Source organism: Entelurus aequoreus, linkage group LG07 (genome assembly GCF_033978785.1).
Source record: "Entelurus aequoreus isolate RoL-2023_Sb linkage group LG07, RoL_Eaeq_v1.1, whole genome shotgun sequence".
In the NCBI taxonomy this organism is placed as follows: domain Eukaryota; kingdom Metazoa; phylum Chordata; class Actinopteri; order Syngnathiformes; family Syngnathidae; genus Entelurus; species Entelurus aequoreus.
In genome coordinates this window covers 65,582,491-65,600,785 of record NC_084737.1, presented here as the reverse complement: position 1 = coordinate 65,600,785, position 18,295 = coordinate 65,582,491, and the positions used below count along the sequence as shown (strand labels likewise).

At 41.1% G+C, this 18,295-nt stretch overlaps 1 protein-coding gene across 3 annotated transcripts in view; it reads left to right on the top strand.

The window, feature by feature from the left end:
* The window catches only part of spsb1 (splA/ryanodine receptor domain and SOCS box containing 1), a 74,665-nt gene that overhangs the window by 36,533 nt on the left and 19,837 nt on the right, over positions 1–18,295 (top strand). Inside the window, exon 1 of one of the 3 annotated variants that reach the window (XM_062054262.1) lies at positions 14,087–14,241. The exons of 1 other annotated variant lie outside the window; for it this stretch is intronic. The gene's annotated coding sequence lies outside the window, so the exon portion shown is untranslated. Of the gene's footprint in view, positions 1–14,086; positions 14,354–18,295 lie in introns of those variants that run through there. One more of the 3 variants, XM_062054263.1, reaches the window with a different exon arrangement.

The following is an 18,295-nucleotide window of genomic DNA, read 5'->3' as shown; positions in this document are numbered from 1 at the left end:
CCACAAATAATGTAAAAAGCTAATTCTTCTCTTTTTATTATCAATCTAAAAAAACAAAACAGTTTGGGACGGCGTGGCGAAGTTGGTAGAGTGGCTGTGCCAGCAATCGGAGTGTTGTTGGTTACTGGGGTTCAATTCCCACCTCCTACCTTCCTAGTCATGTCTGTTGTGTCCTTGGGCAAGACACTTCACCCTTTGCCTCTGATGGCTGCTGGTTAGCGCCTTGCATGGCAGCTCCCGCCATCAGTGTGTGAACGTGTGTGTGAATGGGTGAATGTGGAAATACTGTCAAAGCGCTTTGAGTACCTTGAAGGTAGAAAAGCGCTATACAAGTATAACCCATTTATCATTTATCATTTGGTCAACAAAGATAAAGTCTAATAAACATGCTTTGTTCTTCTCCAACAATACTGTGTGGGGTTCAGTGCAACAGTTTGGCCAACAAAAATAAATTTGGCACCAACTGAATTCCGGGTATTGATCAAACGGTGCCATATTTTGATAACTCTGTTGCCCGTGACGTCACATCTGTTTGCAGTTTAAACACCGGCTCAAAAAAAGAGAAAACAATGACTTAAGCACTCAGAACGGACTAAACCAAACTTCTTCTAGGTAATATTACAATTTTCAATTCCAACAAAGCAAGTGTGCCTGATAGAAAATACTCGATAGTTTCAAAAATGCGCTAGCTTGATGCTAATTTTGTATCTAACCTTTTTTGTAAGGGGCGCCGGAAGTTGGCAGACTTGCAGCGATCCTGTTCTGTCTCCCTGTAATGTTTGTCTGATCTTGAATGGGATTGTGCTGAAAATTTTTATTTCCCCTCGGGGATTAATAAAGTATTTCTGATTCTGATTCTGATTTACATGGAGAGTTCAACGCCTCCAAGTTTGGTAACGAAGATGCACATTACAACCAAACAGCAAGTGTGTAATTAATACAATACTTACAGTATAAATATTTTATAGGGCGCAACATAAGACAAGACTGGCACATTCAGTTTCATGGCAAAGACTAGCAACACACCATAATTTATACACTACTGTCCTCTAAGCCTGGTTGATATGGCTTAATGAAATCTCAGATTTTTTCACATAAAATTCGAATTACAATTTTTTCAGATTTTTTCCCCCCTAGTTTTTAAAGAAACCAATGAAAACAAATGACAGAGATACTTAAAAAACTATCCATCTTCTTCTTCTTATCCGAGGTCAGGTTGCAAGGGCAGCAGCCTAAGCACAGAAGCCCAGACTTTATTCTCCCCAGCCACTTCGTCCAGCTCCTCCTGGGAGATCCTGATGTGTTCCCAGGACAGCTGGGAGACATACTCCCCCCGACGTGTCCTGGGTCTTCCCTGTGGCCTCCTACTGGTCAGACGTGCCCTAAACACCTCCACAGGGAGGCGTCCGAAGGGCATCTTGACGAAATGCCCGAACTACCTCGTCTGGCTCCTCTCGATGTGGAGGAGCAGCGGCTTTACTTTGAGCTCCTCCCGAAGGACAAAGCTTCTCACCCTATCTCTAAGGGAGAGCACCGCCACCCGACAGAGGAAACTCATTTCGGCCGCTTGTACCCGTGATCTTGTCCTTTCGGTCATAACCCAAAGCTCATGACCATAGGTGAGAATGGGAACGTAGATTGACTGGTAAATTGAGAGCTTTGCCTCCCGGCTCAGCTCCTTCTTCAACACAATGGATCAAGGTCCCAGCACTGCAGACGCCACACCAATCCGCCTGTAAATTTTACGATCCACTCTCCCCTCACTCGTGGACAAGAAGAGGTACTTGAACTCCTACACTTCAGGCAAGATCTCCACCTCAACCCGGAGATGGCACTCCACACGTTTCCAGGCGAGAACCATGGACTCTGACTTGGAGATGCTGATTCTCATCCCAGTCGCTTCACACTCGGCTGATCCAGTGAGAGCGGAAGATCCTGGCCAGATGAAGCCACAGGACTTCCCGAGGGACAGGGTCGAATGCTTTCTTCAAGTCCACAAAGCATATGTAGACTGGTTGGGCAAACTCCCATGCACTCTCAAGGAACCTGCCGAGAGTATAGAGCTGGTCCACAGTTCCACGACCAGGACAAAAACCACACTGCTCCTCCTGAATTCAAGGTTCGACTATCCGTGGTAGCCTCCTCTCCAGTACACCCGAATAGACTCTTCCGGGAAGGCTTACTAGTGTGATCCCACAATGGTTGGAACACACCCCTCGGTTTCCCTTCTTAAAGAGAGGAACCACCATTCCGGTCTGCCAATCCAGAGGCACCGGCCCTGATGTCCACGAAATGCTGCAGAGTCTTGTCAACCAAGACAGCCCCACAGCATCCAGAACCTTAAAGAACTCCGGGTGGATCTCATCTTCCCCCGGGGCCCTGCCACAAAGGAGCTTTTTAACTATCTCTGCAACCTCGGCCCCAGAAATAGGAGAACCCACCACAGATTCCCCAGGCACTGCTTCCTCATAGGAAGACATGTAGGTGGGATTGAGGAGGTCTTCGAAGTAATCCCTCCAACGATCTACAACATCCTGAGTCCAGGTCAGCAGTACACTATCCCTACTATACACTGTGTTGACAGTGCACTGCTTACCCCCCTTAAGGCGGCGGATGGTGGTCCAGAATCGTTTTGAAGCCATCCGGAAGTCGTTTTTCGTGGCTTCCCTTAACTCCTCCCATGTCCCAGTTTTTGCCTCCGCGACCACCAAAGCTGTTTACCGCTTGGCCTGTCAGTACATGTCCACTGCCTCCGGCGTCAGTGAGCCAAAAGAACCCGGGAGGACTCCTTCTTTAGCATGACGGCACTTGCGGAGTTCTGGAATTACCGCCACAACAGGCACCAACTACTTTGCTGCCACAGCTACGATCAGCCGTCTCGACTATAGAGGTACAGAACATGGTGCATGTAAACTCAGTGTCCAGCGCCTCCCTTGTGACATGTTCAAAGTTATTCCGGAGGTGGGAATTGAAACTCTCTCTAACGGGAGACTCTGCTAGACGTTCCAAGCAGACCCTCACAATGCGTTTGAGCCTGCCAGGTCTGACCGGCATCCTCCCGCACCATCGGAGCCAACTCACCACCAGGTGGTGATCAGTAGAACGCTCTGCCCCTCCCTCCAAACTAGTGTCCAAAACATGAGATCGCAAATACGATAACACAACCACCCTTATGTTTGAACATGGTGTTTGTTATGGACAATCTGTTTTGAGCACAAAAGTCCAATAACAAAACACCACTCGGGTTCAGATTTGGGCGGCCGTTCCTCCCAATCACGCCTATCGTTGCCAATGTGAGCGTTGAAGCCATCCGGCAAAACATGGGAATCACCTGGGGGAGCGTTGTGTAGTACTCCCTCGAAGGAATCCAAAAAGGGTGGGTACCCTGAGCTTCAGTTTGGTGTGTAAGAACAAACAGTCAGGACCCGTCCCCCCACCTGAAGACGGATGGAAGCTACCCTCTCGTCTACTGGATTAAACTCCAACGTATACAGGCTCTGAGCAGTTCTTGTTTCCGGGGGGAAACAAGAACTGCTACCCCAGCCCGTCGCCAGAGTGGATAAGAGTCCAGCTCCTCTCGAGAGGACTGGTTTACAGATCCAGCTGGAACTTCTCCACCTCGCGCACCAGCTCAGGCTCCTTCCCGCCCACGTCCCAAGAGCTCAAAAACTAGTAGTTTAAAATGGCATTGTATAAAACTGCATCTTACTCATAGCAAAATGTGAATCTTTATAAAGTGGTTTCTTTTTAGAACAGATATAAATTGTACTTTGTATAATTTATTTGTTTAATAACTTAACAGATTTAGCTATTGTGGATCATTCTGGCATATTTACTGTGATTATTTTGCTTATACTGTATGTTGATCATATAAAGTTATTTGACGTATAGCTTTTGATGGAAGGAAAAACTTCTGTATTGTTTAAAATATTTTTTATAAACAAAACTGTTGCATTATCATTGCATGCAAATAAACAAACTCCATCATTCGAGATCGATTAAGTACAAACGTACATCTTCTGTCTTAAATAAATAAAATACTTGTGTAAATAAAAATTTAGCATTGAGAGGTCTCTTTAGTTTAAATTAGTGTATACAAACAGCCTTTTTCACTGTATGGTCACCACATCTTTAGCGGCAGTGTTCTTGTTTGCCTTGTAAAGAGTTGCATTTCCCCCACTTGGCTGGATCATAGGTGATTCGGTTTCAGATGCTGGAATAAGTTTGTTGTGCTGCTCCCCTTTTAGACAAACTTAGCAACAGGCAGTCATTTGTTCCATGCCTGTTACCGCAAATCTAAACCACTACTGACACTTTTCTTTATTTTGGAACAAACGTCTCGCTCTCGTTTGCGTTAGAATTAGCCATGTTTTGCTAGGCGTGTGAATTTCCGTTAAGTAAATATGGGGGAGAGAGGAAGCTACAGAGCTCCTGAGGGCAAAAAAATATGCCGGAGCAAAATGAGAAAAATCATTTATTTGTTATTTTTGATATAGTCTACAACAAAAAACTCTAATTCATCAATAAAATCCATTTATTGCCCCGGCCTTCTGCCATCTAACGTCTTGGAATTGCAATTGCATGCAAAGTCTTCTATACAATACTTGCAAAAGAGACTCAGAAGGGGTATAAGAAAACAAGATATAACAACTGGATAGCACATTTATTCTAATCAGCTCATTTCTAAATGTTACATGTTAAAAAAATGTTTTTATTATTAACACACACAAAAGTACCGAAAATTGGTACCGTTGAGTATTGATTCCCAGGTAACGGGAATTGGGACCGTATTGATTTAATGCGATTCGATGCCAGATATTTCAAGGTTTTCCAAAAAGTAATGGTATAATTACCTTTACTGGTAACTAACTGGTAAATGACCTGCTGAGCATTGCTGACTAAAGCTGTGGGTCTTCTCAGCTCATCTTGGTACTATTTCCTGACTGTGAAAGCGTAAAGCATGAAATCATGGGGTGAAAGCTGAACAACAACAAAAGACACCATTGTTTCAGCGTGATGTTCAGAGGTTCATGTACTTCACAGGCTAAGGCCTAAAATATCAATTGTCACATGCCCCCTCTTAAGTCTTGAATAGTACAACACCATCAACTTTTAAAACCTAAAAACAACATTGCCCCAAAAACGTGGAAATCCTTGTTAATAATTAAGATGCACGCCCTGCCGTGTTCAGTAAGCAATGCTCTGTATCTTTAAGCCTGCCCCAAGAATCTAAAAGGGGTGACGTTTTTCTATGTCACAAACATTTGAGTTTGCTCAAAACCTAAACTAATTAACACAGAAATCCGAGCTGGAAGAGCAAAAGAGGTATTCATCCGTCTGTGTCTTTCATACAGAACCCATTGATTGCTGTAAGTGTACATTATGCTCAGAATAGATTTTAAACAGGGTGTGTTAGGAATGCTTGTACAAGATAATGCTTTAGTCTAACAGTGGTAATGCAGCATTGTCTTAAATGACACATACAGTACAGAAGCACTGTACGTTATTGTCTTCATTCTCTCCATCAATGTCTGCTTTACGCAACACAAGCAAATCCTTTGCCACTGCTGATTGGCTGCTCTTTTCTTTTTCTCATTATCTGCAAGAGGGCATCGGAAGTTGGGCAATAGTTGTACGCATGTAGGCCAACATGTAAATATTACATAAGCCACTATTGTTTACTTACTGTATGTCACAATAATGTCAAAGTTGATACAAAGCAGTACACTGCATGTCACAATTCTTACAGTGCCTTTTTTGGAGTGCGTATCTCACTGACAATCTGTCATTTGTTTTAGTGTTTTTTGCAAATGCATTAGGATATTTCTACTAGTATTGTATGTCATTTCCACACAAAAATGCTGTTTGGATGATTTTCTTATACTTATAATCAAATTCATCAATATTACATAATTCATTGAATTATTATGATAGCCTCATAACATAAACATCCATCACAGGAGAAACAAACACTCACATTCACACTTCTGGGCAATTTAGAGTCTTTGTTTAACCGAACATGCTTGTTTTGGGAATGTGGGAGGGTCATAAAACTTACATTTGTGTTTAATCTTTCCATTGAGACCAGTGTGTTTGTTGTCATTACAGTACTTAAGCTTATGGTGGTGTTTTTTTTCCTTAATGTCAAATATATTATATCACTGAATAGATTACCATTTTCTATGGTCCCCATGGGCATAATAATCGGAAATGCATTGTTCATTAACTGCGGAATCCAGAAGCAGATTGGACTTGGCTGTAACCACCAGAGGTGCTGTTCTGCATCAGGATTGAAAATGCCCCCAGCAGCAAATATTTTCTTTCCCAGTAAAGTAATGAATAGGCTCTTTACTTTATACCTTTTATTATGTTACTTTGCAATTCTTTATCTAGCTGCAGTAGAACTCACAGAGTAAAACACCCTTAAGGTCATACAATTCAGAACAGAACATAATTTTTGTGGTTTCATATGCTTTTTGTGGCTTTTTTCAGAAGTCGCCATTGTGCGTTATGTCACCAATAGGAATGGGCACCAAATTCGATACTTTTATAGGTAGAGCCCGTAATCTCTCTGTATTACCGGGGATTGTGTATGTAAAATCAATATCGATATCTTTGTTGCATGTGACGTCACGTCCGGGTGCCTCCTCGCACTGGTTTAAGATGCACCACCTACCTCTAGGTCAGTGGTTGTCACACTTTTTTCACCAAGTACCAACTCAGAAAACACTTTGCTCACCAAGTACCACCATAATGACCAACATTCAAATACAGTGGCGTAGTAGGCCTAAGTATTCATTAAAACAAGGCAGCGGTTTATATTAGTATAATTCATATGTTTGGCCTCTGTAACAATACACAGAGTTGAAACTGTAACACTGCGTTTGAAAACAAGAAAAAATAAAACACTGAACTTTAATCAAGTGACTATTTGGTGTACCACGAGATGTTACAATTTTCTATAGCAACACAGCAAGAAGAAAGTGCTCAAAAGTACAGTAAGGCTCCCTTTTTCTAAATGTGCTAGGTTCATGTTAATTTAAATTGGATTTCCCACAGACAGGCTACTAATAAGCATTAGTGATTTTACATGGCGACAAGTACAGGTTACAGTAAACAGTTGGTGTGTAACCAATACAATATTTACAGTTTGAAGGATCAACAAAAGAAAAGACTGGAACATTCAACTTAAAGGCATAGGCTACTTTTTGACTCGGGCAAAACATCGTAATCCAGACATGTATGGCCAACTGTGTTTCAAAGTTAGTAGCTAACATGGCGCCTTGTGGTCACGTGAGGGGCTTTTGACCAATCATTTAGGAGATCCCTTTGGCCGTACTCTCTGACTGGTCAAAAGCCCCTCACGTGACTACAAGGCGCCATGTTTGCTTCCAACTTTGAAACTAAGTTGGCTATACTCTCGATACACGGCTCTGCCGCCGTCTATATGCTACTGCCATCTAATGTCTTGGAATTGCAACTGCATGCAAAGTCTACTGTATAATACAGCACTTGCAAATAAGACACAGAAGTGTAAGAAAACTAGATAACCGGACAGTGCAACTCAGTACTAAATGTTAAATATATAAGTGTTTTAAAACAATTAACATTTATTATTATTGGAACATACGCAAATGTACCAAAAATTGAGTATCGGTATCAAAGAAGAACATTATAAAGTTTGAGTTTGACGTTGAGTCTGCGACTTGATTTCAGCGTTTAATTGTAACAAAATAAACAAATGACTGAGATACGAATAGTTTTACTTAATTCCACAAAGTATATAACCACAGGGAAAAATAAATTAACTATCATTTGGCTTCCAGATGGACTGGACTCCCACATTATCAATTAATTTAACAAATTAATAATTTTACCCACTCAACATCCATTGCAGCCGATCACCTTGGAAACGGGATCCCTACATCTATTTTAAAGGCTTGTGCAAAATTCCAAATTCAGAATTTTAACTCATTTGAAGAATTACAATTGACTTGGCTCCATCACACATGATTTTGAATTGGAATTGGGCGGCGTGGCGAAGTTGGTAGAGTGGCCGTGCCAGCAATCGGAGGGTTGCTGGTTACTGGGGTTCAATCCCCACCTTCTACCATCCTAGTCACATCCGTTGTGTCCTTGGGCAAGACACTTCACCCTTGCTCCTGATGGCTGCTGGTTAGCGCCTTGCATGGCAGCTCCCGCCATCAGTGTGTGAATGTGTGTGTGAATGTGGAAATACTGTCAAAGCGCTTTGAGTACCTTGAAGGTAGAAAAGCGCTATACAAGTATAACCCATTTATCATTTATTACAAAAAGTAGAATTTAATTTGTTACAATGTATTAAAAAAAACGTATAGCCAAGTAACAGGAAGGACTTGTCACAAATGTTTTTGGCTATGCAAACACAAAAATAAACACAAATTCCCTCCGTTTTTGGATAAAGTAAAGCGCTCTGGGAAATTTGGTATTTTTCCACTGTTTTCATAAGTTTGAAAGTAATTATGCACATGTGTCAAACTCAAGTCCGGGGGGCCACATCATTTTATGTGGCCTGAAAAAGTCTAGAAAAAAGGAACTTAATCTTTTTTGCTAAATGTACTCCAATGTTGACAGAAAAATTTACTGAATGTAGCTGTAGTTTTTGTTAACTGTTTACCATTTTATTATTTGATGCAACAAGCTATTACTTTTTTTTTTGTCATTGTAAATCTTTATATAATTCTACAACGGAATATCATCTTGAGTTGTGATTCCCAAATAAGTTTATCATCATTTTGTAGGTAAACAATGATAATAAAATGAAGGGATAATTGTATAATGTTGTGAGGCAATTATGCATATGTTTGGCAGTTACATACAGCCCTTTGATGCTGCGCGGTTGTTCTTCCAAGATGCAGAATGGACGGCTCCGGACGACAGCGTGAAGGTAGGCTTTGATATGTTCTTCGTAAATCATTAAAACTACCAATATACAGAAACAACAACAAAAAGGCAAGCGTGCCTAACGCACGTGAAACTAGGACTTAGCATAGGCTAGGAGAGTGGTTCTCAAATGGGGGTACGCGTACCCCTGGGGGTACTTGAAGGTATGCCAAGGGGTACGTGAGATTTTTTAAAAATCCATCCATCCATTTTCTACCGCTTGTCCCTTTCGGGGTCAAGGGGGGTGCTAGAGCCTATCTCAGCTGCATTCGGGCGGAAGGCGGGGTACACCATGGACAAGTCGCCAATGTCTGCCAAAAAGAACTGTGAAAAGAAATGCAACCATGTTGACAGCTAGATTTTTTTTGGGGACATGTTCCATAAATATTGATGTTAAAGATTTCTTTTTTTGTGAAGAAATGTTTAGAATAAAGTTCATGAATCCAGATGGATCTCTATTACAATCCCCAAAGAGGGCACTTTAAGTTGATGATTACTTCTATGTGTAGAAATCTTTATTTATAATTGAATCACTTGTTTATTTTTCAACAAGTTTTTAGTTATTTTTATATCTTTTTTTCCAAATAGTTCAAGAAAGACCACAACAAATGAGCAATATTTTGCACTGTTATACAATTTAATAAATCAGAAACTGATGACAAAATGCTGTATTTTACTTCTTTATCTCTTTTTTTCAACCAAAAATGCTTTGCTCTGATTAGGGGGTACTTGAATTAAAAAAACGTTCACGGGGGGTACATCACTGAAAAAAGGTTGAGAACCACTGGGCTAGGAGACAAGCAAAACTTAACATTGGAAACGTGAACTCACAAATCTTACGTGACAGTAGCGGGAAGCAAATAATGAAGCCACACCGAGTGACCGGAAAAAGCAGGCTTAAATAGTCAGTGATTACAAACAGGTGTGATCCAAACAACAAATGACAGGTGAAACTAATGAGTCGCCATGGTGACAAAAACAAACAAGGAAGCGAAGACAGAACTAAAGAAGTCCAAAACTAACAGAACATAACTAAACAAAACATGATCCGGACAACGGATCATGACATTTGAGGCCAGTCATAACTGATGAAAATGAGTGTGACACCTCTGTCATAATGCATCAAATGAAATATTTTTCATGCCTTTATTCTTAATTGTGAATATAAAAAAAACATTTGCTGTGATTAAAATACAGTATAATGTGTATATAAGGCAAAATAAAAAATCAATCTATATTACCTAAAACTTGTCTGAATATAGGAAACTGAACATATATTGTGTATATGAGGTTCAAATAAATAATATTTTTGATTATACAAAACTGTATTGTATGGAATAAACTGCAATGCAATAATCTAAAATTTCTAAATTTTAACACGGGATATTCCACGGGTGTCAAACTAATTTTTATTGAGGGCCAAATCACAAATATGGCTGCCTTCAGAGGGCCGCTCATAACAGCGAATATATGAATATAAATGTATAACAGACTGGTTACACAATTTGCAAAGGCAACTATTGTTGCCCGCGGGCCGTATGTTTGACACCCCTGATGTAGAAGGACATTGTGGGCTAAATTAAAATTACATGGCGGTCCACATAAAATTACGTGGTGGGCCATATAGAATGGTGTGGCGGGTCACATAAAATTATGTGGCGGGCCATATTGAATGATGCGGTGGGCCACATTAAATGATGTGGCAGGCCATATAGAATGATGTAGCGGGTCACATAAAATTATTCTACATGGTGGGCCATGTAGAATGATGCGGTGGGCCACATAAAATTATGTGGCGGGCCATATAGAATGATGTGGCGGGCCACATAAAATTATGTGGCGAGCCATTTGAATGATGCGGTGGGCCACATAAAATTATGTGGCGGGCCATATAGAATGAAGTGGCGGGTCACATAAAATTATGTGGCGGGCCATATAGAATGATGTGGCGGGTCACGTAAAATTATGTGGCGGGCCATATAGAATGACGTGGTGGACCACTTAAAATTATGTGGCGGGCTATATAGAATGATGTGGCGGGTCACATAAAATTAGGTGGCAGCCCACATGAGATGATGTGGCAGGCCATATAGAATGATGTGGCGGGCCACATAAAATTATGTGGCGGACCATATAGAATGATGCAGTGGGCCACATAAAATTATGTGGCGGGCCATATAGAATGATGTGGCGGGTCACATAAAATTATGTAGCGGGGCCATATAGAATTATGCGGTGGGCCACATATAATGATGTGGGGGGCCATATAGAATGATGTGGAGGGTCACATAGAATGATGTGGCGGGCCATATAGAATGATGTGGCGGGTCACGTAAAATTATGTGGCGGGCCATATAGAATGACGTGGTGGACCACTTAAAATTATGTGGCGGGCTATATAGAATGATGTGGCGGGTCACATAAAATTAGGTGGCAGCCCACATGAGATGATGTGGCAGGCCATATAGAATGATGTGGCGGGCCACATAAAATTATGTGGCGGACCATATAGAATGATGCAGTGGGCCACATAAAATTATGTGGCGGGCCATATAGAATGATGTGGCGGGTCACATAAAATTATGTAGCGGGGCCATATAGAATTATGCGGTGGGCCACATATAATGATGTGGGGGGCCATATAGAATGATGTGGAGGGTCACATAGAATGATGTGGCGGGCCATATAGAATGATGCGGTGGGCCACATAAACTTATGTGGGGGGCCATTTGAATGATGTGGAGGGTCACATAGAATGATGTGGCGGGACATATAGAATGACGTGGTGGGCCACATAAAATTATGTGGGGGGCCATATAGAATGATGTGGCGGTCACATAAAATTATGTGGTGGACCAAGTAGAATGATGCGGTGGGCCACATAAAATTATGTGGGGGGCCATTTAGAATGATGCGGCGGGTCACATAAAATAATGTGGCGGAACATAAAATGATCCGGTGGGCCACATAAAATTATGTGGGTGGCCATATAGAATGATGTGGCGGGTCACATAAAATGATGTGGCAGCCCACATTATATAATGTGGCATGCCATATGGAATGATGTGGCGGGTCACATAAAATAATGTGGCAGCCCACATTATATGACGTGGCATGCCATTTAGAATGATGTGGCGGGTCACATAAAATTATGTGGCGGGCCATGTAGAATGACTTGACGGGCCACAATAAAATTACATGGCGGTCCACATAAAAAAATGTGGCGGGCCACATTGGATGATGTGGCATTCCACATTAAAATGACTTGGCGGTCCTCATAAAAACATGTGGCGGCCCATATTAAGGCCTACTGAAATGAAATGTTTTTATTTAAACGGGGATAGCAGATCCATTCTATGTGTCATACTTGATCATTTTGCGATATTGCCAATATTTTAGCTGAAAGGATTTAGTAGAGAACATCGACGATAAAGTTTCAACTTTTGCTCGCTGATAAAAAAAAAGCCTTGCCTGTACCGGAAGTAGCGTGACGTCACCGGAGGAAGGACTTCTCACAATTCCCCATTGTTTACAATGGAGCGAGAGAGATTCGGACCGAGAGAGATTCGGACCGAGAAAGCGACGATTACCCCATTAATTTGAGCGAGGATGAAAGATTTGTGGATGAGGAACAGTAAGAGTGAATGACTAGAATGCAGTGCAAGACATATCTTTTTTCGCTCTGACCGTAACTTAGGTACAAGCTGGCTCATTGGATTCCACACTTTCTCCTTTTTCTATTGTGGATCACGGATTTGTATTTCAAACCACCTCGGATACTATATCCTCTTGAAAATGAGAGTCGAGAACGCGAAATGGACATTCACAGTGACATTTATCTCTACGACAATACATCGGCGAAACACTTGAGCTACGAGCTAACGTGATAGCATCGTGCTTAACTGCATATAGAAACACAAGAAATAAACCCCTGACTGGAAGGATAGATAGAAAATCAACAATACTATTAAACCGTGGACATGTAAATACACGGTTAATAATTTCCAGCTTGGCGAAGCTTAAAAATGCTGTTGCTAACGACGCCATTGAAGCTAACTTAGCTACGGAGCTAATGTGATAGCATCAGGCTCAAATGCAGATAGAAACCAAATACATAAACCCCTGACTGGAAGGATAGACAGGAAATCAACAATACTATTATACCATCAACATGTAAATACACGGTTAATGCTTTCCAGCTTGGCGAAGCTTAAAAATGCTGTTGCTAACGACGCCATTGAAGCTAACTTAGCAGCGGGACCTCACAGAGCTATGATAAAAACATTAGCGCTCCACCTACGCCAGCCAGCTCTCATCTGGTCATCAACACCCGTGCTCACCTGCGTTCCAGCGATCGACGGAAGGACGAAGGACTTCACCACGATCATCCGTGCGGTCAGTGGCTAGCGTCGGCTAGCGCATCTGCTATCCGAGTCAAAGTCTTCCTGGTTGTGTTGCTGTAGTCTGCCGCTAATACACCGATCCCACCTACAACTTTCTTCTTTGCAGTCTTCATTGTTCATTAAACAAATTGCAAAAGATTCACCAACACAGATGTCCAGAATACTGTGGAATTATGAGATGAAAACAGAGCTATTTTGTATTGTATTCAATGGGGTACCGATACTTGCGTTTCACTGGTTACGTCACGCGCATACGTCATCATCCAAAGACCTTTTCAACCGGAAGTTTAGCGGGAAATTTAAAATTGCACTTTATAAGTTAACCCGGCCGTATTGGCATGTGTTGCAATGTTAAGATTTCATCATTGATATATAAACTATCAGACTGCGTGGTCAGTGGTAGTGGGTTTCAGTAGGCCTTTAAATGATGTGGGAGAATTTCGATTCTATCCTTCAATTTGAATTCGAAAACTACTTCCTGATTGCCACATCCAACCATATTTATGGTATTGAATTGGAATTTGGGAGACCTTTTTCAATTTAATTCAGAAATGTACACAAACTGGCTACTGGGGCAGGTAGGGTTAAGTCCGATGAACTATGCCTCGCAACAGTAACACTAGAGTCAGTTGCTCAAACACTGCTGCGTCTGCTGGGAGGAATATGTAATCCGTTTGGGAAAATCCATAATTGATCTATTTATGTGGATTGAAAGATACGTGTAATAACAAATGTCAGCTAGCTTTGCTGGGGCTACGGGCAGGCAGCAGGCAGGCAGGCGGGCGGGCAGGCAGACGGGGAGGTCCTAACAGGCTCTCAGCAGCTGGGCGCATTATACCATGTGACTGAAGACATGTTAGCTAGCAGCCATCATCACTTCACCTAATTCATGTCGTCCTCGGTCGGATGGTGAAAGGTAAGCCCGCCGACATGCAACACACACAGCATTCAACCATGGACATGTAGACGACTAACGACTGGAAGCTACTGTAACGCGGCTCTGTTTAACCCATTCTTCTCTACACAAGGTTTGTGTTTAAAATGCTACTTATCGTTTTTTTTTTACTACTAATACCCAAGCGTTTCGTTTCACTGCATCACACGCTCCGGTGGAAGTGAGATTTTCGCCATTATAGCCGAATAAACACACACCTGCTTGTCTCTCGAACGTTCAGTTTAAACGAAGGAGTCTGGGTCGTGTACGTGCCTCGGCCCCTCATTCTTCATGTTTTCACACTTTTTGCTAATGTCTTGCTTTTCTAAATGGCCTTCGTAGCTTTCAAGTAGGTGTTTTTCGCCATCGTTTGGCTGACAATCATCTAGCCGGGGTCGGTTCATTTAAACATTAGCTTGTATATCAGCTAGCATGACAGGACGTTATCTTACTTTAACTGCAGCAGTCGTATTGGCTACCGTCATCTAATTCTTCATTTTGCATTCATACATACCTATCCTTGCATAGAAACGTGCTTTTTTTTTTTTTAAATTAAAATTATTTTTATTAATCAATCCAACAAAACAATACACAATAATACCACAACAATGCAATTCCAATTCAAAAACCAAACCCGACCCAGCAACACTCAGAACAGCAATAAACAGAGCAATTGAGAGGACACACAAACATGACACAAAACAATCCAAAAGCAGTCAAACAAAAATTAGTATTATCAACAGCGGTATCAATATTAATAACAATTCCAACATAGCAGTGATTAGAAATACCTCATTGACATTATCATTACAGCTATTTATAATTAAAAAAAAAAAAACTTTAAAAATGAACAATAGTGTCACAGTGGCTTACACTTGCATCACATCTCATAAGCTTGACAACACATTGTGTCCAATATGTTCTTCAATTATAAAATAAGTCATATTTTAGGTTCATTTAATAGTTAAAACAAATTTAAATAATGGATCCCATATTCCAATATATGACTCATTATTATCTAAACTAAATGCAGTTTTTTCTACTGATATCATTTCCATAGCTTGTGTGTACCAGTCAGTATGAGTTGGACTATCAACATCTATCCATTTTTTTGTAATATTACTAGAGATGTCCGATAATGGCTTTTTTGCAGATATCCGATATTTCGATATTGTCCAACTCTTAATTACTGATTCCGATATCAACCGATACCGATATATACAGTCGTGGAATTAACACATTATGCCTAATTTTGTTGTGATGCCCCGCTGGATGCATTAAACAATGTAACAAGGTTTTCCAAAATAAATCAACTCAAATTATGGAAAAAAATGCCAACATGTCACTGCCATATTTATTATTGAAGTCACAAAGTGCATTATTTTTTTTAACATGCCTCAAAACAGCAGCTTGGAATTTGGGACATGCTCTCCCTGAGAGAGCATGAGGAGGTTGGGGGCGACGGGGTTGAGGTGGGGGTGGGGGGGGGGGTAGCCGGGGGTGTATATTGTAGCGTCCCGGAAGAGTTAGTGCTGCAAGGGGTTCTGGGTATTTGTTCTGTTGTGTTACGGTGCGGATGTTCTCCCGAAATGTGTTTGTCATTCTTGTTTGGTGTGGGTTCACAGTGTGGCGCATATTTGTAACAGTGTTAAAAGTTGTTTAAATGGCCACCCTCAGTGTGACCTGTATGGCTGTTGACCAAGTATGCAGAGCATTCACTTGTGAGTGTGAAAAGCCGTAGAAATTATGTAATTGGGCCGGCACGCAAAAGCAGTGCCTTCAAGGTTTATTGGCGCTCTGTACTTCTCCCTACGTCCGTGTACACAGCGGCGTTTTAAAAAGTCATAAATGTTACTTTTTGAAATTGATACCGATAATTTCCGATATCACATTTATCGACCGATAATATCGGCAGTCCGATATTATCGGACATATCTAAATATTACCCTTTTTGTTATGATGCATACGTGCTCCTAGTCACTGCTGTTGTGTCCTTGGGCAAGACACTTTACCCACCTGCTCCCAGTGCCACCCACACTGGTTTAAATGTAACTTAGATATTGGGTTTCACTATGTGAAGCGCTTTGAGTCACTAGAGAAAAGCGCTATATAAATATAATTCACTTCACTTCACTTCTTGAGGGCCGTGGTTAGTGGTGCCTTTCACAGTGCTTGTTTTTCTTAAGGTAAAATATTGAATTATATTGCTTCATTTTCAGAAGACCCCGTGGGCGTAATTGGGAATTGATAGTTGATTAACTGCATCTTGAGAATCTTGGACGTCTAAATAGAGTGCACTAGTTGGCTGCAACCAGTAACTGCAGCTGTAGCTGCAACCGCTGTTGATTCAGCCCCACCAGATCTTCACGAGAGCGTACGTGAAATAACATTTCAAATGCAAAATATCTTTAAAAAAATACCATTGCAAAGACCAAGGAAAATAAGCGGTCCAATGGTACTTGAGCCATTGTGATTGGCCAAATATTAAGGGAGCTACGAATTTTTGAAGTTCTAAAATCAGTCGGGTTTTTTTCGTCCTGGGTTATCCATTAAAGGAGTCTTTATGATTTGTTTCTAAATTTAAATACTTCCTTGTGGTCTACATCAGGGGTCCGCAACCACCGGTCCGGGGATCGGTACCGGTCCGTGACGCATTTGCTACCAGGCCGCAGAGAAGCATTAAATAATTTATAAAGGACTGCATTTTCTCTGACTTAACTTTGGTCTGTCCCACTAGAAACACCAATAAGCTTGTTTATAGATTTACAAAAAAACTCCTCATAGGAAGTTGTTATATTTGTCATAACTTTGTGACATCATACAATGCACATTAATGAACATATCAAATATAAATGTGACAGATTGTAGCCAAAGGCTGATTCCCACCTGCATCTCATTGCAAAGAAACAAGCCCAGGGGTCCCACTAATTCAGCGTTCTAGTGAGTTGTTTTTTTGCTGTATTTATCTGGCACAAGTAGAAAGCCGGTTCCTGAAAAGAATGCCTACATTAAACAGGTCCGTGGTGCCAAAAAGGTTGGGGACCACTGGTCTCCATAACATGTAATGGTGATTCTTTGGTCAAAATTTTGCATAAATTGTTTTACAGACCGTTTTTGAGCAGCTTTCCGACCGTCTCTTTAGGATGCGCCGTTTTGTGGGCAGGCTTGTTTACGTACCTCCACTTCGACTGTGTCTTCCACTTTCTTGTAGTTTTTAGCGCTTGCATTGCGAGTCTACTGATAGATATAAGTTTGAACTTAACGCTACCTTGTATTAGAAATAGCAACAGCGGAGGATGCGTGTGACCTAGTCTGCCCCACAAGAGGCTAGAGAAAAAGGAGCTTAATGACTACAGCGTGGACTACAATGGCAGACGCGTGCAAGGAACTCTTAAACATTTATATCATATTGATAATCTTGTGACGTTTTTCCCAACCGGTGATGTCACAGGTTGTGCAAATTCCAAACGGACCATTTTGAGGAAGTGTGAAAAAAGGCAAGATTGTTTTATAAATATCTCAGCAATGCCTCCACAATATGATTTCAGATTTTAGGGACTTATGCAGATCCCAAATACACAACAGCAGGTACCAATAGGTAGAAATGTTGGTTTTGCATAAAAGGGCCCCTTTAAGACAATAGAGAAATTTGTGACCTTCAAAACATATCTTCCTTATTTGTCATGAATGCATGAAATAAAAAGTAAATGGATTAGTTAAGTAAGCAAAAGAAAATAACTTAATGAAAAAATTAAGAACTTAAATATTTTTTTAAATGATTTAATTAAGTTAAGTAGCGGCGTTGCAATTAACAGAAAGATAGCTCAAATGTCCTTGAATTTTCAAATGGAGATTTATAGCAGATAATTGTGCATTAGTAAAATACTATCTGAATCTGACCATAGTTGTTGTATTTTCCTGAATAAAATGTTGAACAAATGTTTTTGTCCAAGGTGAGGCGGCACCGGCAGCCATGATGGCCGCTGCGGCCTCCCTAAAACATTTTGAGGGAGCCCAAAAACCACGATCGGATGCT